We start from the raw sequence: 26,351 nt of genomic DNA, 5'->3' as shown, positions 1-26,351 counted from the left end.
GTATAGTGTTTGAGGTGATTGCCCTCGTCTTCTGGGATGCTGGCGTGGCTAAGTGCTGCTGCCCCAAGAACTCTTCTAAGGTGAGGTAATGTTGGCTTGATGAAGTTTTGTTCGTAGCTTGTTCTTGTACGTTGTGCCGTGGCTCGTTTGTAGACCCATAAATCATGCCAATATTTGGCCAATATTGAGGGGTATACCAATTTCATAGTTCACTACAAAAGATTTTGCGCGGGCTTTGGAATGTCGATCTACACCCCAAAGCAAACCTACCTGCAAAATTTGGGCGAAATCTGAGAGATCGACTTGCACATATTTTCTGGTTTTCTCAGGCATGCTCTCTTAAGGTGCTGTGAAGACTGTTTTCGCCTGGTCAGTTGTATCATGTATTTCAGTGCTGTACCCGTGTGTCTTTCTCGTACAGCTGAACAAGTTCAGTCTGGACTATCACCTACATCACTGACATTGCCCTACTCTGGTGTTTCGTACACCATACCATGCATGTCAAGTGGAAACTTTCCTCTCAACGTATCTTGGAGCTTAACATTATCTCTGGACTCACAGAAGATACAGACGCTGACATATACGAATATGGTGGATTCTATGTTCAGCTTCCGGAGGAATGATTCCCAGATTATGTTTACAGAAAGTGATACATCAGGTGTTACCTTTAATGTAATCTGTACAACATCGTATACTACAAACTTTGATTGTATTGGAATGGGATCAAGTCCTCAACGGCCACAAAGTGCGATTGACAGATGTGTGAATTCCGCCAAGGCACTATCTACCACTGTCTCTGTCACTATTCAAGGTTGGTAACGATATTTGCTCAGAATTACTTGTTTTTAGCCACTAACTGGTGTGATGAGGGCGATGACAACTAAAAAATCAGTCACGTTAAACCTTTCACCGCCACTGTTGGCTGCAGTAGAAAGCCCAATCATGCACTCCAAGACGTTCCGGAATTAGAGCGAACGTTTACTAAATATTAATGCGATTAATAGTAAAAGTGAAGCGGACATTACGAAATGATGAATGAAAATACATGTATTAAAACTGATGCTCCTAATCGATTTTCTTAAGACTATTACATTCACCTGCTTCCACGCCTTCATTTCACCCACCTTTTGTAGTAGCTCACACCGTCGGAACACTCTCACATCTTTTCTTCAAATTTCTTTCTTCTTCTCTCCCAATTTAGTGTTTTTTTCACACCTCACCTAGTATACTTCCCGCTATCCTATAGACCTATAAGTAGTTTGTTTCTCCGTATAGCCTCCATTGTGAGACGATTTTTCCCTGATGATAGTCTCAAGAAAATCGATTAGAAACATCAATTTTAATACATGTATTCTCATTCATCATTTCGTAATGTTCGCTTCACTTTTACTCTTAATCGCATTAATTAAGTTATTGTCTCCTCGCCGCCTTTTCGTTAACTAAGTAATGAGCCAAAGCAAAAGCAGAGTAATGTCACAATTGGTAAAGTGGAATCACTGCTGCGATGAAAAATGAACAATGCACACACAATATGCAGGACATTTCGGCTTGCGGTCACTTCAGGGTAGGCCCAAAGGGTTAAGGTTATATTTCTTTAACAATGGAGATATATTGGCACACGAAGAGACGAAGCCAGTTGCCTATGATTAGGCCTTCCGTACCATTACTCAAGTAAACGAATTCAAATAAAAGAAAGAACGGATCAAACTTTATTTCTCAAATCTGTACATGGTGATAATGTGACGAAGCACAACGCTGTCCACTTATAGTTTATACAACATATCAACAATCTCTCCTCCCCTTATAATCCTCCGAGCGCACTTAGCCGACTACCATTAGTAGCCAATGCACACACAAACACACACACACGCACCTGTCCCGTCCAGTAGAGCCACTACCACTAGGGTCACGTGGGCCCCAGAGGGGCAGCAGAGAGAGAGAGAAAGATTACGCTACCCAATCACGCTCCAGATGCGAGACGAATCGCAAAAGGCGAGAGCAGATACAAATATGCGGGAACTTGTCCCGTTATCTAGCCGTTGGACGGTGGCAGTGCGTTGAACAGCGATGGCGATTGCGTACACACACGCACACACACACACACACACGCGCGCGCACACAGATATCCACAGATACCCACACAGACACACACGTACACACACACACACCATCAATTCAAGGAAGAATTATGGGTTAGTAATATTCTACCCTTGTATATGTATATCTGTTGCCAAGGCATGTCGTAAATGTGGGTAGACAATTTATCCCTCTGTATTTGCATCTGTCCAATGAGATTAATTGAAGCTCCCCCCCCCCCCCCCTAATACAAACACACGTTACTGCTGAGACATACATCACCTACAATTATTTCCTTCATAATCGTCACCAAGCATATTCACACCAACAAGTTAACGTTCTCAGATTCTCAGTGTCATTAGTTGTTGTCTTCATACATATAGTTCAATAAGTACCTATGCAATTGACATTTTGTCATTCATTACCCTGAGGATTGGCCAGGCCCGAAAATTTGGTGCAATGTAAATTTGAATTTGAATCGGAGTTTTTGGAGTTTGGAGTTGAAAAGTGAATTTTCCTAAATACAGCATATCGGTGGAGAAATTATGATTGATTGTGTGAGTTGCACGAAAAAGTACAAAAATTATTACAGAGAGGCGGGAGGTCAAAATAGCACTCGTTTCGTTACAAATTCCTGCTGTCTACAAAGTTTAGGCTGTGGTTTTGGCAATGTAAACAGCCTTTAGCTCATCTACGTGGCATTTGCTGCGCGTCCGCGCGTGAATCTTGAAGTGCTCTGCAATATTGTGAAATACTGAATTCAGGCACGCATGGTATATTTACAATGTGTTGTTATTGGTCTAGCACATAAGCCAACAAGGCCAGTTGAGGCAGCTCGAGGCAGAGCAGCATACAACGGAGGCGAAATGATGTCACACAGTGTGTAGCTGTAACTCCAAGTTGCACGCAATTGAGCGATCATCAAATAGTAGCATATGGCATTCAGGGTGAATGCCAAATACTGCAGTCTGGTGATCGATGAAATGCGTGAAACTTGCTGTAAGGGCTACACAACCGTTCGCCTCCGTTGTATGTGAGGAGTCTGAGGACAGAATATACATGCATGTATACGTCATGACCTGCGCATCTGATTCACTGATGCCGTCGTGTTTTGGGTTTGTACAAACATGAGACATCGATCATGATCTATATCTCGCTTGCTGAAGTTCCTCAAGTAGACTGTTATCAAACTTCAAGAGCAAATTTGGAAAATATTAATTTGAACATGAAGCCAAATGTACATGTCATATATGCATGCAGATCACAATGCACAGTTCTGATGTGCACACGTATTGTATGTTGAGTATAGAGCTAGTAATTGACATGGTTGAGAGTGCTAAGGGAAATACACAACATCTGGCCACTTTCCAGGCATACCGAGATATTGTTTATCACCTGTGCCACGTACGAGCGTGGCCAAGGGGGATTCATCAAGGGACGAACTGAACAAAGTGAGGCAGCCTCTGGCACTGCACTAGCTGCTAATTGTTGCTGCTGTTCGGTTGCTGGCATTGCACTTGAAGCTATTCAGAATCCTTACCTTCCATCACCTTCTCCTTCTTCAACATGTCGGATAACTGAACTAGCAACAATTTCTTCAGCCATGCAATAACCATTAGGGTGAATGTACTGATGGTAATCTCTCCATGAAAATTAGCCACGCACACCGAGCACACTTCTTACAAAACCGTGCGTGCTCTCCCATTCCAAAGTTGTTGTTTTCCTGTCATGTTAACACGGGTTGTTATTCGCTTTCCAGGTTTCATCAAATTGTCACCTATACTTGTCCTATTGAAATCTGTGAATAATTAGTTTTCAACAGAACATGGACAAGTGCAGCAGGTCTGGGTACACCCATGTTCCGTGTAATTAGCAAAATATTGTCTGCTTCTATCTCTATGGACCATCACAGTAATGGTTTTAGTTGCGGGCTGTTCACTTATTGTGAGTAACTGCATTGAATGTTGTCTCTTTCTTCCCAGTGCAATGTCCTACTCTCACTGACACCAAGTTCAATTACAAACCTGTTGCCAGTTTCAACACACTACCAGGTACCACAGTATCCATCGAATGCATAACAGGTTTTTTGTCTAACAATAGTATGGAAATAACCCAGTCTACATGCCAGGGCAATGGAAGGTGGCAACCAAGGCAACCTTTATGTGAAAGTAAGTCTTTACCTCGAAGTACACCAGTTATGCAATTACAAACAAAATATTTAAGGAATATCAAGTGCTTCAAATATCTCTTCCAAGCAAACAAACATTCACATTTGGCCGTTGGGGTGAAATCCTGTCCGCGCCTTCTAAGTTCGCCCTTGTCCCATGGATTACACTGTTAGAGTATTGCTCGGGACAAACAAGGTCTCGGGTTCAAGTCATGGCGGAGCTGGATACAATAATCTTAATAATGCAATGAATATAACTAAATGCGCACTCATATCACAACCATTGGGACGAAATTGTGACAAGAAAACGTTCTGGAATACATGATTCGTCCCCATGGTTGTTATATGAGTGCGCCTTTAGTTATATTCATTGCATTATTAATATGTATCTACTATTGACTGAGTACGAGGTCAATATAGGAAATAAAAGCCGAGTAAAAGACCGAGGCGAAGCCGAGGTCTTTTACGAGGTTTTTACTTCCTATACTGACCAAGTACAAAGTCAACATTAGATTTATCACGACAAACAGTCCGTATTTCAAATTCCAGAACGATAACCTCATGAACCCCGGTTTTATGATTGCACAACCGTTGCACCACCACCTACTCATGCAGTGACAATACTGCACTAGGCACCGTTCAACTGCGCAACCCCTAAGCAGTCAAATATAAGCAGTCAATATAGCCCTAAGGAGTGAAATATGCAGGAATATTTGACTGCTTTTGCATGGCAAAAATCTATGCGAGTCAATACTAAGGGAGTGATAATACGAAGTAGTGGTTGCGACTTCGGCGATGATTTGTAAGAAAGGTTTCTACACTGACTCACGCTGCTATCTGGTGTTCACGAGGTGTTTGTCGCGCTGGAAGCGGAGCGTCTCTGTAAGTTTGTATCCCTGGTGATGTTTGTGCCTGGAGAGCACTATATAAGTGGTGCTCTTCAGGCACAATCTTCCTCAGCCTACTCAAGCTCAACTGATGAGGGGTGAATTCCCCGAAACACTGTGTATTGAGCAGGGAGTGGTGCTTTCTTGCAGGTTTGCCGAGTCGAAGGTTCGATGGACTTCTCGTGTGCTCTGGATGGCAGTTGTGAGTCAGTCAAGTGTCAAGCAAAGTCGGCGGAATAGCGCGAGCTCCGGTGTGGGGAGCAAACCTTTCTTACAAATCATCGCCGAAGTCGCAACCACTACTTCGTACTGTTGTGCCAAGCGCGGGCTTGCGACTAGTTGGTTTGAAGGTGACAGCGTTGCGAAAGACCGAGGGTCCTCGACGTCTGTCTCGCCGTCCAGGAGCGACACTGACTCACGCTGCTATCTGGTGTTCACGAGGTGTTTGTCGCGCTGGAAGCGGAGCGTCATTGTAAATTTGTATCCCTGGTGATGTTTGTGCCTGGAGAGCACTATAAAAGTGGTGCTCTTCAGGCACAATCTTCTCCAGCCTACTCAAGCTCAACTGATGAGGGGTGAATTCCCCGAAACACTGTGTATTGAGCAGGGAGTGGTGCTTCCTTGCAGGTTTGCCGAGTCGAAGGTTCGATGGACTTCTCGTGTGCTCTGGATGGCAGTCGTGAGTCAGTCAAGTGTCAAGTAAAGTCGGCGGAATAGCGCGAGCTCCGGTGTGGGGAGAAAACCTTTCCTATTATTAATATTATAATATATATCATTTCTCCCCTCCAGGGTGCATTTTGGAATGCAATGACACTCACGTGGTGGAATGTAATCATGTAGGGAGAATGGCAGCTGTCAACTGTATTTGTGGACAAAACCTCCAGTGGACCATGGGCAAATGTCAACGTAAGTTCCTTCATTTACAATTGCTCAAGTAGTATAACGTGGTTTGTTTGGTCAGCCCTGGGCAGATATTTTCTCACTTATCCATGTTGTTGATGTTTTAGATTTATCCTGTGACAGTTAGCGCTAATTTGGTTTCGAGCGCAGTGTAATGGTGGAGGTGATATCAACATTTTATTCATCGGTCGAGAGCGAGAGCTCTGTCGCACCCTCTAATATTAAACAGAAAGACAAAGTAATCTTATGTATTTCTGTATATAACGCATGTCCTTTGGGTGCTGGTATCTGTGTGCTGGTATATGTGCGTGTGTGCATTTTTCCGTTATATTTTGCAGTTATTCCTACGGATCTGGCTACTACTACGGGTACGTTCTATTCTGTTTTTTTTTGTCTTACCCTGCACCTGCACTGAATGCACCAAATCATTAATTTTTGAAAACACACTATGCACTCAGATGGAGAGCCAAGGATAAAGTTATAGAAAGAAAAAGGACAAAGGAAAACCGAGCGCCTCAATACAACAGCACTGTACGTCGACCATGACAATTTAGAAGCACAATAAGCAGGAACAACATGCAGCAGTTTCACACGATGAGTGTTTTGCCGTATGGATAAGGACGGCTCATCAGGTGTGCAAGAATTGACTCGGATGGAGAGCCAAAGATAGTTTTATAGAAACGAAGAAGAACCAAGGAACCAAAGATCAAGGTTTCATTAAGGCGTTTGGTTTTGCATGATCCCTGTTCGCATAGCTTCCCCTTTAATTGATCTTCGCATCTTTGCGCCATACAAGTTGTGTGGAAAGTTGCTTTCCGTCCTTGAATCCTGGTTTGACCGTATTGTCCAAGGTCTGGCCACTATAGTAGTCGACGTACATGTACATCCGCCAACGTCCTTCACAGGTGAGACTTTTAGGTCGTGCTTATCTTAGTTGGGCTCAACTTCCTCTCCTTATTTTGTTTCAGTAGCTTAGAACCTTCCAAGTTGGAAGGCTGTTGGAGTTTGCTTCAGAGATGTGTTAGAGCTTATTGCAAGTTAGGTCTAGAACGTCAGTACCATTGGTCAATGTCGTGCAAAAACTGAAAATAACAAAAATAATTTGACAAGAGCCATAGCGCTATTTATGTTAGAAGTACCGGCATTCAATCTCCGAACAGCACTGTCTCATCATTTCTGGACTCGTCAACCCAACACAGAGAATTTATGCCAAACCTGATAGAGGTTGAGAAATTATTAATATCGGAATATTCTCATTCTGCGGACAGAACTGTCCCGTGCTTGAGGACTCATCAGCGCAGTACAGAGAACACGAGGCCGAACCTGGTAGCAACTAAAGTGATGAAGCGAAAAAAACTAAGGCTTAAAATACAAGTTAGTCTCACAAGAAAAGGCGTAAGTAATATCAAAGTGAGGTCTAAACTATAGTTAGAACGTAAGTGTGACAAATGGGCATGAAATGTGCAGAAATAAACTCATGAACAAGCCGTGTAGACTCACGAAAATAACGTAAGTGCTACAAAATGTTCTTTTTGATTACAAAGATCAGGCTTATGCTTACGAATACAAACAGCTTCAAGTACCTCCAACTGCTGTACATGATGAGCACGACATAGTACAAAGAAGTGGGTATCGTCATACACAGCCTAACAATCCAGACGTGCTAACAACCCTTATCAACTTCATCACCTTCCAAGCCACCTGACTTCTTATAACGTCCGTTTCTTCGCAATCACCACCAACTGTCTCATCGTCATCCGCCGCCTCGTCATCCGCCGCCTTGTCATCATCCACCTAGTCCTCTTCCGCCGTATTGTCATCCAACTCATGTTCACCGCCAGTCAGTCTCATACCATCCGTGTTCTCCCTGCCACGACTTCCCCGTGTCTCTGTCCGTAGCTCATCAGCGTCTCCATGTTTCGTTTTGCTTCTGGTTAATGTTTTTCTTCGCTGCTGTGTATCGGTTTTGACCATTCCTTGAATATATCTCCGTTGAGTTGTTTGCAGTGGACCTCCGCTGTCTCTGTTCCAACAGCTCAAGAGCTGCGGTGAGCTGCGGTGCCTGCACAACCCTGTACCAAGAAGCGGGTTCAGTTTATGTGATTGGCAGTATTGTCGTTGCTGCCGACTCCACCCCAATCCCATGTCAACTGTACTGGTGGTGATTCCGTTGAGGAAGGCACACACGACTGGCTTAGTGATCCATCCCTCTTCCTGTCAACTCTCCACTTACTTACATAATGTGACAAATCAACACAAATCGAGAAGCGGGAAACAGCTTCCCAGTCAGAAAGTCATTGTCGTCTTCCGTTGCCTTCACTATATTGGTAAGATACTGGCGCAAGGAGTGAACACTCAACGAACTCACATTATGTGATAAATCAAAACAAAGGGCATAGTGTATAATGGAGGTGCAGAATGAACCCTACCAGACACAACTATCACAAGTTGATCACAATGAGAAGGAGAGGTACACAGGAGGAGGTTGCTTAAGTTAACACGTCACAAAGAGTACTGGGTGGTGACAAATAAGGTAAAAAGTAGAAGTCAAGTGAAAGCCGACAAATCCTCATGGACGTCCAACGATATTGTATGAAAACTGCTAAGTAAGCAAGACAAATACTTCACGACCCTCGAAAAATGAATATCCAGCCAGCGGTAGGTGAATTAAAGGCGGCTAGGGTGTGGCATAGTCGACAACAGTGGGATTCTGAAGCAAGGTATTCAGAGCGCCTAACGCTATATTCGCATTCCAATTCACACAGTAGTAAAATTCATGGTGTTCACATTTGACGCCGTCAGATTGTCCTGTTAATTCCCGTAGATCCTTGCATCGCGCCAAAAGCTACAAGTACATCTTTTCTGAATGGACTGTAGGCTTAACAGGCGGGACACGATCGTTAGGAGAGGTATCGGACTATAAGTACTGGCGATGGTCGATGTCCCCACTTTGAAAAGGGGAGAAACATAACAGTGCTTGAATTCAGCTGCCACTTTCACCGATCGCAAGGACTCGTCAAATAAGTCACTCAAGGAAGGGGCAAGTGTGGAGGAGGTCATCATAAGGACCAATTATGGTACACCGTCAGTCCCCGTAGCTTTGTTTGCGTCAACCTGGAGAGCAGCTTCGTCACTTCGGCTGGAGTAAAAAGTTGGAAGCCGAGAAGACCTGACTCGGTGTTTAGCCCGTGAGGAGGTAAGCGGTCATGTGGACGCCAAACGTCTGGCACGACTTAGCCTAACGTTTTACTGAGGTGGTGAAGCGATGCCTGAGGTTCTTGATACGACTTTGACCGGCCAGTAACTTTGTCGATGGTTCGGAAGGCTATTTCATGGACATGCGTACTGAAGGACTTATGAACAGCTTTAAAACCACTGGTGGACCTGTTAGTCTCTCTGACTCTGTTGTGGACGGTGATTATTTCTCTGAAGATCTTATTTTTATGCCATTGGCGTGTGCTACTGTACATGGTCGTTTATTATTATTTTTTCAGTCAATTCAACACCTGAATCAATACCTAGATCAACACCTGGAATAACACGTGAATCCTGCGCGACAACTAGTGGTATGTACAATCTCAAATGAGTTGAGGAAAGCAAGTTGTAGAAGTAGTACTCAATTATTTTAAAATATCGTGGAGGAGACAAAAACCGTAGTATTGAAATGAAAACAAGTATTGAAAATCAACTACTAGTATTCAATGTTTTGTGGGAAAGACACAAATGAGAAAAGTCTGAAGAAAACATTAACTGTAACCAGACTCGCTACCAGGACTCGAACCAGGGATCTTCGCTTCAGGCCAGCCATGCTCTAACCACTGAGCTAAGGTGTAGCAGTCATCCCAGGAGACACGGTTGAACACTTTCTTCTGACTTCGTAACTCACACTTCCTGTTTATCCACACATGCCGGTGGGATGAAGCCCTCACTTTAACTTGGGGCTCCCCCCCGTCTTAGTTTGTAAGTGAAGTGTGTGGACGTGTCTCCGCAACGACCACCACAACTGGATCTCGCTGGAGGTAACGGCACATATATGTAAGTGGGTCTAAGCACCTTCATAGCAAGTACACATTCTGCGACATGCGCCAGAGTCCAAACTAGACGGCCAGCCGATCCGCGGCCCGCCAGGACTGTTTACTTTATCAAGTCCTGCAAGCAACACATCCAGACTTGGCACAGCAGGCGCAGTGTGTGTCTGACGCAGAATATCACCAACCACTTAATCAGTGCCGCTCACTGGCGTACCAGACTGCTCCTGCCCTCAATAGCTGTGCAACAGTGGGACTGCGAGTGCTGCGTCACAGCTGTTATGCGCCCGCTTACTGTTAGACTTCGGACTGTCAGCGCAATACATCTACAAAATTAATAACATTTTTTGTTCCAAGAACAATGTCAAATGCAACAACACCATTCTTCTGTGCATGCTGAACGGTTACACTGGTAGCAGAGGATGGTTTGACCTCCGCAGCTCCAACCACCTAACGCGTCACGAATCACCAGAAGTGAAGAGCCTCAAGCTGGGTAACAAAGACCAGCAACGGAGGTGACCCAAGACGGGCAGAAGTAGAGCAACGTAACGATGCGACGTACATGGAATGAAACGTGAGGAAACAGCTAATGACGTTGTACGCTCGGACAGCCTACAGAACGAGAGCTCAGTGGATACTGTATGTGACACCTAGGCTGAGGCGGAGGATGCCGCACAATTAATGACGGAATATGTTGGTTGCAAATTTGGAGCATAATTTGGCAGGTTTACACTTTTTGCTGCAGTTAGAGTTTTCTGATATATTGTCAGATACATGTACTTCAAGTACGTGTAAGTGACCATGCTATGGGAGATGGGTATGGTGTAACAGTGTGTGTGCGAGCGCTGTATCACTGTTATTATGCTTACAGCCTGCGCGCAATTCATCTACAAAAAACATTTTTTGTTCTGAGAAAAATGTCGAATCTGACACTGTCATTCTGTGCGTGCGCAAGGGTTACAAGCTGAGCATTTGAACGGCTTCTGTAACTCTGCTCTCAGACATTATGTTTACCAAACTGGCGTGGTCGACCCTCATCAAAGCGAACCCTATGACCAGTTCTGCCCTTTAAGCCGCGCTGGATCGTTTCGCTCTCGTCGAGGAGCTCGGTAAAATGTCCATTTTACCATAACCTTAACTGTGCGCGAAGTCAAAACACAGAGGCAGTCGGGGACATTCAACATCAGGCAAAGCGCATCCACTGCCATTTTTTTGTGTGGTTAACAGATATCGGTGAACATCCCGAGGAACCGATCGTAATAATATTATCTTCCTTATTGGCCTTGGGTCAACGTGGAAATATAGAGTACTACATTAAGTTAATAAGTTGGCGGAAGGCGTGTATGCATCACCATTTTACTAGGTGTGTTCTCTACAATTCGAGCACAAAACATGAACGCAGCATGTTCAGATCTTCTATCCAGTTCCCATGACATGTTTTTCATTTCGAAAGATATACTTTGTAATGCAAAACCATAGATCGTAGAACTGTGTCCAGGCAAACAAAATATGACGTTAGAATGCACGTACAGTATCTGTAGATGTTGGAACGTACAATGTGCTGTGTTCTCTCACCTACAGCGGAGAATCAAGCACAGACGTCATACACACTTGGGACTGTGATCGGCGGTGTTGTCGGCGGAATGTTTTTCGGGATAATAGCAACAACGTTGGTTGCTATAATAGTCTATCGGAAGATACAAAGCAAACCGGTGAATACCGAAGTTCCAGGTCAGACACAAAATACAGCATATGAAGACGCTGACATTGCGGAGAGTTCCCTCACTAAAAGTGATGCTTATGGTGTGGTAGAATCCTCCCCGCAACCACAGTATGAATTGGTTTGCCCACAGTAACTCACTGATTTTGCGCATTTTCAACATTTTCTGTAGTTGGGTGTGCTTCTCTGTGGTCTTTGCCTATTGTTTTGCCTCAGCACAATTCATCTCAGCATACATTCTTGCATTTCTACCCCGTCGCAACGATTTTTCAATCAGTTTTTTTGCAATTCCTCAGTTTGGTATTTTAGTTTTTGATAGTTTTATTCCAAGCAAAACATGGCCGGGGTAGCCAATGACCACTTTGCGTGGCGATTGCAGGGTGTTTATAATCACAACGTACTCTCCAACGCCTCCTTTATTCTCATTCTATCTTTGTGTTATGTTCCTCTGGGAGCGTGATCCCAACGAATTCAGGGATTTACTTTCAACCGTGGCTTTTTCCTTGTTGCTCAAACGCGTTACTTTCTAATGTTTGCCTTCAATTCACGTTGTGCTCAGCGCAGCGCACAACTCATGCAGAGCTAGGCTCATCACACTCCCACAACTATCCCCAAACAAAATTAACCATTAATCGCGTTAGCACTTTTCCAGGGTTATTAGCGGTACTTATAATGTAGATTGTTCTCCATCAAGTAACTTGTAATGTTGTTTCTTCTTTTCCAATATTCTCAGATCTACTTCATATGCATACACACACTTCACCTCGTCCTTTCCTCTCAATTTTTATCCCGCAATTATTTCTCACTTTTCTCGTGTACAACTGGTTCATAATTCTATCCTTTTTTCAGATGTGTTTTTCCAAATACACGTAAAAAAGAATATGATTGATGCATAGGGCTTTTGGGATTGCAATAAACAGAACAAGCTCAAGCGCAATCGCATGAATGTTTTATTGAGATATCCTGAACATAGTTTTGAGAAAGTGATGATGGACAAAGAAATAAAACGAATGTGATGGGAATGTAATGTGAAGAACAAAAACAGGTGAACAAACGGCGAGGAGACAATAATTTGATAACCGCAATCAGTAATACAAGCTGGATCGACATTTGTGTACACTGTATTCATGTATTGTAAAACTGTGGAGACAATGTGCAATGAAACGATGAAAAATGTGAAGAAATTGTGTAGAGAAAGAAAGGGATTCAAACAAGTTTTCGTACAACACTCATCAGGAATCGTCGTTGTACTAAAGGACACTGAAACAAAAATTGAACTATTATAGAAAATCTAAGTTAGAGAAATAACACTAAGAGCAACAACAGTGAAATTTACAAGTGTGAATTTTAACAATCAAAGCGAGAAATGAACAAAGGAGAAAGGTAGGAAAGACAACGTGATAACACATAACAGCAGTACATTACACCTAGAACATTAACGGCCAAGCTTGGCCGCACTAAACACGACACGTTACTTGAACAATTTCAACCCAATTATACTATCTTTCTGTACACACAAATTAGGCTTGTACAGACGCTGATATATAGCTTCCAACACTTTTAACTGTAGTCCATAACCATGACGACCACGGCACAATACAGTGAACGAAGAGTCGGAATACGCACCGCAACAATCAGGACTAGCCAGCAGATGATTGTACACTGAAGACTTGCTGCCACGAAACCTACGCACAACACTAACACTCTCACCGGCACTCTCACCATCACTCCCATCACTGCTCTCCGACTCACTGCTCCCTCCGCCGTCCGTTCCATCCTCCGCTTCCTCTGTACTCTCTCTGTCTCGTCCATCCTGCCTGACCGGGTCCATTGAACTCAACTCGGCCGTCCCCCTGCTATCACGTCCCTCCTTTCGCCCTCGTCCGCTGAGTGCGTAGCTTCTGTTGTAGTTGGCTGTTGATCGTCTTGGTCTTTCAATTATGGGCTTGGATGGTGGATTAGTTGTGGTTGCTGTAGATTGCGTTGTTGGTGTTGGTGTGGGAGTTACTGATATGCAAGGTGGGTCTTTTTGAGTCGGCATTTGTAGTGTTAATGCAGCTGTCAGTGTTGCTCGCGGTCTGCCACTGGCAAGCTCCACCGCCGCAAGAACCGATGGCGGAGGATCAGGAGGAGGCAGTGGGAATGGGACCGCAAGCGGCACCGCCTCAGCCAAAGCCGCCGGGGGCACTGACGAGGGAACCACCGACGGCCGGAGCAAAGGCGGCGACACAAGCCGACCCGATGAGCCACCACGCCCATTCTCCTCCACCACCGCCACCAACGACGGCGGAGCAAGCACAGTCTGAGAGCCAGGATCCGCGGGTTGTGTAGGCAAAGGCTGTGTGGTTAATGGTTGTTTTCTAGGTCGCCCTCGCTTCGGTCTTTGTTGTTGTGCGCAAGGTGGAAGTATGTGACGTGGTGTGTGTTGTTTGATGCGTGCGTTCAGGTGCTGAACAGTCCTACCAACATACCGACTAGCGCATTGTCGGCATTTAAAGTTGTAAATAAGATGACTAAGGTGAAGGGCTGGTAGGACATCCTTCCGCACCGTAAACGCACGCATCGTCGCAAAAACTGGCACAAAGTGTACTGCATAGTATGTTCGACGAACAACGGACTTGACTGCACTACAAACTTTAGTCGACTCCTGTCCTTTCCAAGGCAAACATAAATAGACGGGACAACGAGCAGGACTTTCTCGCTTTGATTGTTAAAATTCACACTTGTAAATTTCACTGTTGTTGCTCTTAGTGTTATTTCTCTAACTTAGATTTTCTATAATAGTTCAATTTTTGTTTCAGTGTCCTTTAGTACAACGACGATTCCTGATGAGTGTTGTACGAAAACTTGTTTGAATCCCTTTCTTTCTCTACACAATTTCTTCACATTTTTCATCGTTTTATTGCACATTGTCTCCACAGTTTTACAATACATGAATACAGTGTACACAAATGTCGATCCAGCTTGTATTACTGATTGCGGTTAACAAAAATAGGAACATACAAATAATCAACGAGGAGCTAATATTTTTAATATAGCTATGAATAGGATGATGGCGACAGACATCACACAACTACGTTACTTGTTCCACATGTATGTGTATTTTTATGACAATAATATTGAAACCCAGAATCGATTTTCTCGTTCCTATCATCAGTGGGGAAAAATAAATAACAAAAGGATATAAAACAATGAAACTGAAATTTAGTCGTGGAAAGGTGGCTTAACTGCACTTGTTTCACGATGTTATGTGGTATTTCTATCACCTTTCCACTACTTAACTTCAGTTTCATTGGTTTGTATCTTTTAGTTCCGTGTTTTCCCCACTGATGATAGGAACGAGAAGATCGATTCTGGGTTTCAATATTATTGTCATAAAAATACACGTACATGTCGAACAAGTAACGTAGTTGTTTGATGTCTTCGGTCTTCATCTTATTCGTAGCTACAATAATAGGAACGATGAGAGTCGGGATAGTGTATAGTAAACGTTGGGCTCGTTTATTTCTTTCCTGTCTTTGTTTTGATGCTGGATGACCCACATTCACCAGCATTGAAAAAATGCCATCTTTTGAATTGTTCCCTCTCTTGAATAGTGTCCTCTCTTGAATAGTGCCCTCTCTTGAATTGTACCCACTCTTGAAAAGTGCCCTCTCTTGAATAGTGCCCTCTGTTGAATTGTACCCTCTCTTGAATTTTACCCTCTCTTGAATAGTGCCCTCTCTTGAACAGTGCCCTCTCTTGAATAGTGTCCTCACGTAGAGCACAATCTGTGATGCAAATTGAACACATTGTGCCCCATGGGTAGTATTCAGGCGAATACGGTATATATCACATATACAGTACAACTTTCTTGGAGGCAGGAAACTTACGAGGGAAATATGAAGCCTAGTTCACATTCGACGGGGCGCGACGGGACGCGACGTAAGGATCGACGGGAAGCGACGGGACGGACTGATGGCGTCCAATGTGAACACCAGGAACGGGAACGCAACCGTACTACCGTACAGATCGGGAAGCGACGGGAAGAGTTGGATCGATCCAACTTTTCATACCGTAGCCGGGCGTAGACGGGGACGCAAGCGTACAAAACGGCTGCAATTCGAGTGTGAACAGGAGACGGCGTCGTGCGCCGACTACTCCCGATTCGTACTTGGAATTTGTTAGCATTTCGAACACTGCGCTTCCCATGATAAGTCACAGAATGGCTAGCACGACTTGAGTTGAATTTTAGCAACATAAGATCTCATGTCACCTATTGTATTTAGGGATAGTTCAGAAGCGTGACAGACGAACTATTCTATCATTTCCTGGGGCTATTATTTGAATGCCACAACTTTCAGGGCTAATTTTTTGGTCTTCATGAAAAACTGGTATTGTGAACTTGATTCCGCTTTTTTCAAGGAGAAAGAATTGAAGAGAAGTCCCGAAAAGCGAGAAATTATGTCCGAAAGTCACCCCGTCACGGACCGTGCCTTATGACTCGCGCCGTTCGACGTTGAACGTCGCAACGTCTGCTGCATGTCGTGTCGTACGAATCGTACAGGATTTTACAGCTCACCCCAGCCCTCCCGACAAACCCTTACGTCCCGTACCGTCGGCGTTGCGTCGAATGTGAACTAGGCTTAAACTACATATCTCAAGCTATGGACGAGACCGTTCTCGAGGTCTCTTCCTTCTGAATGTGTTTGAAGCTATTTATAATTTTTAAACTACCCAGCCACCTTTGCGTAAACAAAAGAAGTTTTATTTCTCGCCGGCCGAGTGGAGCGAGTGAGGCGAGAAATGATTTCTCGCGCAACAAAATTATTTTTCTTGCGAATATAGAATCTGATGTTTTCTCTTTTTGTTGCTGTTCTTTTTGCTTGACTCCCTAAGTCAGTTTTTTGTGTCTCAAGAGTGTCCCCACTCTCCCACCCTTCATGTCTGCCCATCTTTTCCATTTCTTTCTTGGCTGTAGATATGTTGTGCCTGTTTTTATGCTGGCATCTTGCCACTTGGGGTTATACACCCGGTTTTTTCCCTCATTCGTGCGTCCGTCGGCGCGAGGGTTTTTTCCGGCGGGATCGGTCCAGAGAAATTAATCTGACGGTCCCAAGTGGTGCATGTCCTGGCTTTTTTTATGTTAGATGAATGTACTAATTCCTTCCTCCTGGGGTCTGTCCCCTGTTATTGCTCCTAGTTTTCTTCTGCATTCCGGTTCCCATCTGGCTGCGGCCTACTACCCTCACTCTGTGTGCTCCTGCCTCTGGTGTCTGGGTCCATGTCGTTATGTCGGTGTATGTGGAGCGAGAAAAATATAATATTCCGTACTGGCAATATATGTTGCCGCGTAACGCGTAGCGCAGGGGGGTGCGGCGTAACGCGCGACCAGGCTAGTGCGACAAATTTTCGTTGCGTTCGTAACGCGCGTCCGGCGGGGTGCGGCGATCTTTTCATTGCAGTTTGCACTGCATAGGCTGAAAACTGTGAAAGCACGTGTACGCGTGTCAAAAAAAGGACTGCGGCAATATAGAAACCTGTGGAACGGCTCCTGTGCGACTTTGCATGTAACGCCCGGCGTGCGGTAAACATGTGCCAATGTAACGCTTCATGGCCTCACTGCGACCATATATATTGCCAGTACGGTATCTCAAGTTAGAAAAGAGTACATCGGCCTAAGCGATACGACGGACACATGACGTCAATGAGGCATGAGCGAATGGAGAAGAGTACCGAGTTGTCGAAGCACATCTGGGACATGAAGCGCAGGAATGCCGGGTACAGCATCAGTTGTTCAGTTGTCGCCCAAGCCCCAGCATACTCCAATGCCACCAAGCGCTGCCTTCTCTGTCTGCGTGAGAAGCTGGAGATCCTGCATGCTGACAGAAGGGTGAACATCAACAAGCGATCGGAGCTAGTAGCCAAGTGCAGACATGAGAACAAATTCTACCTATCTAACTTCACACCTCCAGTTACATAAACCAGGATAACACCTGATGTCTGGCGTGGATCTTGCAAGTATTTGCATAGAATCACCGCTTGACTTTATTTGCCCTTAAGTTCTCTGATACCACTAGCACCTGACCACACTATATCAAGAACATTCAATGAGTTTTTGTAATCTTTGCTGTCTGATGATCGCCGCAGGCGTGAAGCTCTGAGTCACAGCCAACCCAAGCTCCGTATCCCATTCTACTCTTTTGTATGAAGCTCTGCACCCCTGCGCATTGAGCACTCTTTCGAGGACCACACCCAGCTTTCCGTGTGTGTATCTCTCAAGTTAGTTGTTTACTAACACTCCTGACCCAACTAGTTAATGTAGAGTCCATTTGGTGTTTTTTTACACAGTGTGTGGTCTTCTTGTCTCACTTCTTACGTTCTCTTTTTCTATTTCACTCTTCCTTTTCTGCTCTTGGGAATACAGTCTTCGCTTAGTTCGTCACCTAGGTGTAATGATTATCACCCCTGTGATGCTCCGTATGTTTCATTTGGTCTGGTTGCTTGTAATTGATTTGTAGAGAATGCCCGAGAACTGGTTCATGAATTTCATAATCCTTATGCATGATGATGGCGAGGAATAGCTTGAGTTTGTAGTTTTCTCTTCATCTTATGTATTTGGTCTATGTAAGGAGAAAACAGGATTTAAGACCTACAAGTTACGCTATTACATCCAATAAGACCCCTAAGACATTGGCGGATGTACATGTAGGTTGAAAACGATGCTGGAAAGACCATCAGACAAAAACGGTCAAATCACAATTCAAGGACGCATAGCAACATACCACACAACTTGTCTGGCTCTAAAGATTCAAAGATAGATCCTTCACAGCTGAGACTTTCAGCATGTGCTTGTCTTGGTTGGCGTCACCTTCCTCTCCTTATGTTCTTTCCATGACTTATACCCTTTCAAACCAGCGCTTTGGCCGAGTGGTTGTGGGCTTGCCTGCGAATCACAAGGTCCCAAGTTAGAGACCCGCGCTGGGAGCAAGAAGCGTGTACTGTGCTAGCAAATGCGCTGATGCATTCGCGAACCACTTTACATGCAGTCAACTGCGCCGACACCCACGGTCAACTGGGTACTCATTACTCGGAGTGAGGGTAATATAGATGCAGCTAACGAGGTTAGCCCCCTTGTCGGGCATTGGTTGTGAGACTTACCACCTCAACCTCGCCGTTAGGCGCTGCATCTACCACCCTGGTATCACAGGCATGGTGGTGGCCTGGCACATGCAAAAATTCCTAAGCTGGTTGACAGTGGTTGTGTTTCTGAACGAAATTGTATTGCCAGTGGTAACACGGACGTCCAAACTTTATTATTACTTAGAAACTTTCAAACAGAAAGACTGTTGGAGGGCGCATCCAAGACATACGAGAGCTGATAGTCAGTATCGTTGATCAGTGTCGTGCAATGTTTTCGATCTGATTGTAAAGTAACTGGTGGTGGTGGTGGATATTATAGCGTTATATGTAGCTCTTGGGTCCTCTTTTCGTCTTATAAATTAGTCCATGGCTCTCCACCCAAGTCTATCGTATCTATATAAGAATTATATAACAGACGTATAGAAGTATCTCGCAAGAATACGTTGTGATCCTTTTTTGGTATTGTTCATTTGTAATTTTTGCTATACATTTTATATAATGGTCAGTTTTGCAATTTTTTAATCAGTACAACGTTGCTTCCTGAAGAGCGTCGTGCGAAGGCTTGTTCGATGCATTCTTATATTTCTCATCGCTCCTACTTTGAGTATCATTTTTTAAAGAGAAAAGGTCCTATGCGTTACTACTATTGAGAACTTATGACTGACAAGGATGTGGAAACATTCGACGACCGGACACCTAGCGGCGACACAGTATAATTATTGTGATGTAATGTGATGTAGATTCGTAGATGTGTTGGAGCTAGGTGTCAGGTCGTCGAATGTTTCAATATCCTTGTCAGTTGTGTGCCTTGTTGTCACACTATCTGACTGTATATTACCTCGTTACCTTGGTGAACTGTTAGTCATAACTAGTGACTAAGAACTTAGAATGCTCTCAACGTCTGTTTATCACAACTCCATGAGCGACTCCGACTCACGCTGCTACCTGGAACTTCACGAGGTGTTTGTCGCGCTGGAAACAAAGCGTCTCTGTAAGTTTGTATCCCTGGTGTTGGTTTGGCCTGGAGAGCAGTATATAAGTGGTGCTTTTCAGGCACAATCTTCCTCAGCCTACTCAAGCTCAACTGATGAGGGTGAATTCCCCGAAACACTGTGTATTGAGCAGGGAGTGGTGCTTTCTTGCAGGTTTGCCGAGTGGAAGGTGCGAAGTGCTCCTCGTGTGCTCCGGATGGCAGTCGTGAGTCAGTCAATTGTCAAGTTCGGCAAGAAGCGTGTGTTCCTAGTTGGAACAATCAACTTAGTGACTAAGAGTGACTTTTAAAAACCTTTACATGTTCCTGCTATTGTTATTCACATTGCATTTTCATCACAGGTATTTCTTTGTTCCTGACATTTCAATAAAACCTTCGTGAAATAATGCTTCAGCTGGTTCTGCTTTTTGCAATCCTTTAACTGTCGTCACTTCTTCACCTTTTTTGCATAGGGCCCTATTAGCAGTTCTGGAGAATATTTTGGTTAGTGTTTCCCGGCTTTCCTCCAAGCCTTGTTGTCGCGCTATCTGACTGTACGTTTTCTCGTTACCTTGGTGGACTATTAGTCATAACTAGTAACTTATAGGCCCTTTTCTCTTTACATGTTACTACTACTGTTCTACGCTTGGTAAGATTCAATTCCAAGAGGGTCTTTATTGTATTGCATTGTCACCGTGGGCTGTGTGTATTCTGCGAGTAAGATCCTAGCTTAAGCCTATGCTGAGCCGTACGCCGCAGCATTTCGGTCTCCAGTTGCCTGCGCAGTGAGTCCACACGATGGCATGACATATCCTAATGCATGCACATAGACCTTGGTCGTATGGATGGATGGCCTCAAGCACGCAAACGCCTCAGTCTTTATTGGAGCCTTTAACGGCTGAACCGGGAACGCGCAAACTGCCAGTAGCTGCATTTCCACGGCAGAATGCGGAACACAAGCCTGCATTGAGCACAAAGAAAAATCCACACGAACACCACGATGGGAAAGCCCCCTGTTTTCAACGCATATGGCGCAGTTTGACTGAATTTATCATTATTTGACAGAAAGACTACTTCAAGTATATGTATATAATAAAGTACGGTAGGAGTATGATTTTGGTACGTTCTTGTCTCTCATCTGCTGCATCACTTATTCAGGCCAGTGTGTCTGGCCATCATCTGTTGCTTCTGCCAATCCATGGTATGGTTCACCGGAAAATATAAACCCACTGAGATTTGTAGCAATGAGCTTTCGCCGATGTAATTTGCATGGCATCTGTATAATAATTCAATAACAACCCTGGCCATATTAAAATATGAAATGACTCGATGTACGAAATTCAGGATTTGAAGGAACTTTTGTCTTGCAGTTGTTATCTGATAGTGCTTCTCCGTGTGCTTAACTGTTATTTTTTTACTATTTGTATTATGACAAGATAATATACAAATTCTTAGAAAAGATGTACACCATTTCCGGCTAAATTTGAAGTTATTTGCACACAATAACCAATTACATGTACGAAGGGAATTCATTCAGCATTAGGGTACTTCTGCCTTATAGCTGAAACTGCACATGATGGTGTTCAGTATCGGACACCTCGGCCAAGTTTCCCGAATACCAGCCATATGTATTGTCAGTATGCTGCATAACGGTACGAGCTGCAGTGGGGAACAAGAGAGTAGAACTTCCTGTTGTTAGTCTCACATGTCAGCGTAATTTCAGTGCAACAGCAGAAAACTACAACACAATTATTTTTGACAAAAAATAACCCGGCTATATCTTTGCCCTAGGGAACAGCATATTTGTTGATGAGAAAATATATTTCTGCAATGCAACATTCTTGACAGTATTTAACTATTAGCACGTACCGGTTTTCAAATTCGGATGGCTTCGATCCAGCCGGCTGATGGATCGTGTCCAAATAGCCGCGCAGCACAGTATACTATGCGTGCTGGTTGCTGCAGTCTTCCTCGAACTGTGAGATGCAAGTACTGCAGCCACACTCACCAATCGCTGCCGATTCCTGAACATCTTTGCAGCAAATGCAGTCGTTCCGCAATCACTGAACGACGCATTTGCCACATTGACACCAGGACATAGTACCAACGCGATCGGCAGTTGGCCAGCATTCCTCTAAGCAAACAGCAAGGTCAGTGTCGGCAGCAGCCGCTGAAGCTTCGTCAGCATTTACACCAACTTTCTCCGCACTCACCATCTCCATGATCTCATCCTCGGTATATTCAGGTTCCTTCGCGTATGGGAGGATATCACTGGCTTCCAACTCGCTCTCCTAGGATTCACTGTCATCTCCTGACAAGGAGCTAGACCGACCCTGAATCGTCTCCGCTCATACTGTTTCTGCCTTGGACATTCACGTCTTCACTTTTTTCTCTGTCCAACTCCATGTAAAACTTCCGAGCTCCAGGAGCTCCTCTATCTCTTTGATGTCACGGTTCCGTGACGCCATGGTGGCGCCAAAAACAGGGGATCTAAGTGATCTTTCAGCTGCGTACTTCTCCGGTTATAGTCACAGTATGAAGACGAGGCATACACCATTTGACTCGGCTGATTTTTCCTCAATAACATAATAATGATTATCTGATTTTGACTTTAGGGTGAACTTCCCCTTTAACAGCTAAAAATAAAGTAATAAGTCTTCGAGTTGAGAAAAAGCAGGAGATGCTATTAAACATTGTGCTGGAAGAGTTTGTGGAGCGTTTTCTGGGCGTAACGCTAAACCGGATAGAACTCTCACTTTGATTCAAGCATGCACAGTAGTAAGAGATAGTCCCCGACAAAACAGTACACTCTTGCATTATTGGATTGCTTACTCTGTTCACGTCAAGCGCTCATTATCTGGAGCTGTATTTGATGTGTTTGGCCCAGGGGACATGCTTTTTTTCAAAACCTTCCCACCTGTAAGTACATGCACATGAAACCTAGTGGCACGGAGATCCATATTTCATGATTCCTTCTCCATCGTTGTCAGATGGTGCTGATTTTCGTGTTTGGCAAAACGCATTATATAGCGATAGTGACACACCTCCTCGAGCTGAAATGCCGTGTCTGTGAAAAGGTAATCAATACTAATAAAAATGTCTATACATCTTGTTCTTCTGACACGCAGAACTCACTGGCCTGTCTGTTTGAGCACTCTAGCAAGTAAGATTCAGGCCTAATACACTCATTGCCGAAGATGCGTTCCCATGGTGCAAAAATGGCGTTGGATGGCTACGCCTGAGCGCTCGTGCTGTCATCGCAGCCCATGACACGTCTTCCTGCTGTGCTTTTTTGACAATTTAATTATTTTGTTTCGCTTTGTCTTTGTTGCTGGAGGGTTTGAATCTTTGAGATACTGTAGAGCGATTTGGAGTTGGTCAGCCGAGAGTAGTCGTGAGAAATGGAGAAAGAACGTGAGAGAACCTGGACTGCGGATCAAGTCGCACTGTTCCAGCGGAGGCGAGCAGAGGGTAACGATCTGCCCAGGCACGTCGCTCCTGATTATTTCGAGTGGCTCGATGTGCAATTGGCACTCGAAACCAGCGCTGTGCAGAGTGCCGATGTTCCTGCCAGTGTCGCTGCTTCAGCCGGGCTGGCGCTGGCGTCTCCAGTGCAAGCCGCAGTGGCTGAAACCATTCCTGAACCGGTTCCAGTGGAACAAACTGTCGCTGCAGCTAGTGTTGGTGTTGCTTCTTCGCCTTCAGTGTCCATGGGGTCAGCCACAGTGTAATCTGGCACTGACAGCCAACCTGCCAAGAAGCGGAAAAACTTCAGGCAGGGGGCCACCACTGTGCTGTTCCGCTCTGCAGTAATCGGTCTTTAGATCGTTTTCCCAGTGATGCAGAAAGGTGCAAGTTATGACAATTTGAAATTAAGAGGGACGTGGGATCAAATTTCAAGATCACATCAAACACCAGAGTATGCAGCTCTCATTTCAAACAAGATGATTGCGTCGGCAAGCTCCTGTCTGGTGAGGAGCCAGAAAGAAAATGGCTCAACCCCACCGCTGTGCCCACCCAGTTCCAGTGGACGGCAACTCCTAAACCAGCGAGACGAGTTCTGAAGAGAAAACATCAAGAGTCTGAGGAGCCACAATATATTGATAATGCCGGGGTCGTTTCTGGTGGTGTCTGTTCGGCTATTGACCCAGCACCGACCCCTGGTGCTGTGCAGGGTTTGCCATTTGATCACCGATATTATATCAGTGTAAGTGACCCGAGTGAAGTTGATGATCACATGGCTGGCCTAGAAAAAGACTTCAGTGAAATTAAAAAAGAGTACGAGAGCCTGAAGTGTCGTACGATCGATTTAGCCAGCATCAGAAACAATCCGGACAAGTTCAGGCTCTTCACCGGGCTGCCTAACTACGCAGTGTTCTCTGTCCTGCTCAAATACCTCGAACCCAAAGCCAAGAGGATGCAAACTTGTCGCAGCCTATCTGCCCTTAGACAATTGCATGCGACTGGTCCTCATCGATGGTCATCAGACGTTTCACCGACACTGGCCATCATCATCATCATCATCATCATCATCATCATCATGTGACCAAGCCGCTTTTACGGGCAACAATATTATGAATATAAAACGCAAGGTATTGTAAGAGCAATTTTCTGAAAATAATGTTAAAACACGAAATAATTTATAGAAATGCACTATCACACCGTAGCCACTTTTATGGGCAAATTCCAATACAAGGCAATAGGAACACGAGGATGAAGTTAACCTTTTAACCCAAAGAAAAGACAAAAGATGTCAACAATAGAACTACAAATATACAAAACAAACATCAGGTCATAAAAACTACTTTAAAACATAACCAAATGACAGCAAAGCGTGGAGAATGAGATTGACTTACAAAACAAAAGTAGTCCTACTAAGCTTACAAAACAGAATCTACCTACACCACTAAGGAAGAAACATTAAATGATTGCAGTCTCACAAACACCGGCCTCTATCTAACGACCCATCAAACAATAACTCCTGAAATTCTTGACTGACTTTTTCTGGTAGGAGCTACGGCAGCCGCGAAAACAGGTCACTGCCCAACGGAGTAAAGTGAACGAGAGCAGGCACCGCAATCGACCCATAACCAGCGAGTAGGCCAAGTCACTGTGTTTATCGACATACTGGGCTGCAAGACACTTGAGAAAGCGGTCTGCCTCCCGGCCACACATGCCATTCGTGGCGAAAACCAACGGGGTGAATGTGCCTCGGTCTATATTCACAACACGCGCTCCGTATTTCCGCTTTTTCATGCCTTCATGCTTTTGGAGATGGCGCTGGACTTCTGGACGCGACAGCAGGTTTGGCTTTGAGTGAGTCACCCGAACATCAAAAAAAGCCTCCTGCTGCCTGGACCAGAAACCCCGCGCCCTCACATCGAGGCGAGCTTCGGATTTCCTGTTGGCTGTACGATGGGGAAGATCCTCCCCATCAAATGGCGCTAGCACCGGCTCCACCTCCACGTCAGGCAATACCTCCGACAGTACACCCGCCAGCAAATCGCGAACATCATTATGGCGTGCGATGGTGTAGCCGCCAGTAGGACAAGCCATTGCATGCTCAGTGGTTAGAGTTGCTCCACAAACACAAGTCTCAGGGAGGCCATCCAGCTCCAAACCGTATCGGAAGCAGAGAGCATCCCGGAAATCAGATTTATTGAGTATTGTTACTGGCTGATTGTATGACGGTTGGGCGGTCAGCCAGCTGGAGGTGCCTTTCTCACCCGCTGTTTCTAACAGTAGCCGCTGGCACGGAGACAGTCCAGGGCCAATCTCTGCCTGCACACCACGCGAAATCTGGTCCCGCTGTGCTCTCACCCGGCGCAGCCCAGCACGCACCGCAGCAACAGCCTCAGCGACACCACACGGACCACTAGGATTAGTCTCGCCAGGCTCTTCGACGACTAATCCCACGGCAACAGGCTCCGCACGCAGCGCAGAGAACGATCCGGCATCATCATCATGATCATGAGAAAAGCCTCTTTTACGGGCAAAGCAAATGTATATCATTACAATATGTAAAGTGAACAGGGGAAATCAACACAAAACCAACCGGAAAATGATGAAACACAAAAGCAGTCAAGGAAGTAAATCAATACAAAAACAAGCAATGAACACAGAGTAATAAAAGGGGAAAAACCAAATAGCATTATATTAAGTTGAGGCCAAAGGCAGCACCCTACTCCGCCTGGCGGCACTGGGCCAGAAATGAGTTCGGCTGTCGCCTCTTGCCGTACGAACCGCGGCAACCGCGGAAGCAGGTGACTGCCCATCGCAGCTAGCAGAAAGACAAACGGGTGCGTAGTATGCCCATTACTAGTGGGTACTTCAGTTCAGTATGGCGCTCAACAAACAGGGAGGCCAATGATTTCAGGAATTGAGTAGTTTCTGGGCCACTAAAGCCGTACGTCGAGAACATCATCATCATCATCATCATCATCATCATCATGTGACCAAGCCGCTTTTACGGGCAACAATA

At 44.8% G+C, this 26,351-nt stretch overlaps 1 long non-coding RNA gene across 1 annotated transcript; it reads left to right on the top strand.

Annotated features, from left to right (window-relative positions):
* Nucleotides 1-429: 429 nt before the first annotated feature.
* On the top strand, nucleotides 430-6,000 carry LOC135812618 (uncharacterized). Its single transcript, XR_010552874.1, has 3 exons — nucleotides 430-811; nucleotides 4,059-4,244; nucleotides 5,920-6,000. It is a non-coding gene; the product is annotated as an uncharacterized LOC135812618 (long non-coding RNA).
* The last annotated feature ends 20,351 nt before the right edge of the window (nucleotides 6,001-26,351 follow it).

The sequence above is a fragment of the Sycon ciliatum genome, chromosome 3 (assembly GCF_964019385.1).
Source record: "Sycon ciliatum chromosome 3, ocSycCili1.1, whole genome shotgun sequence".
NCBI classification, from domain to species: domain Eukaryota; kingdom Metazoa; phylum Porifera; class Calcarea; order Leucosolenida; family Sycettidae; genus Sycon; species Sycon ciliatum.
This window is presented reverse-complemented; position numbering and strand designations above follow the sequence as displayed.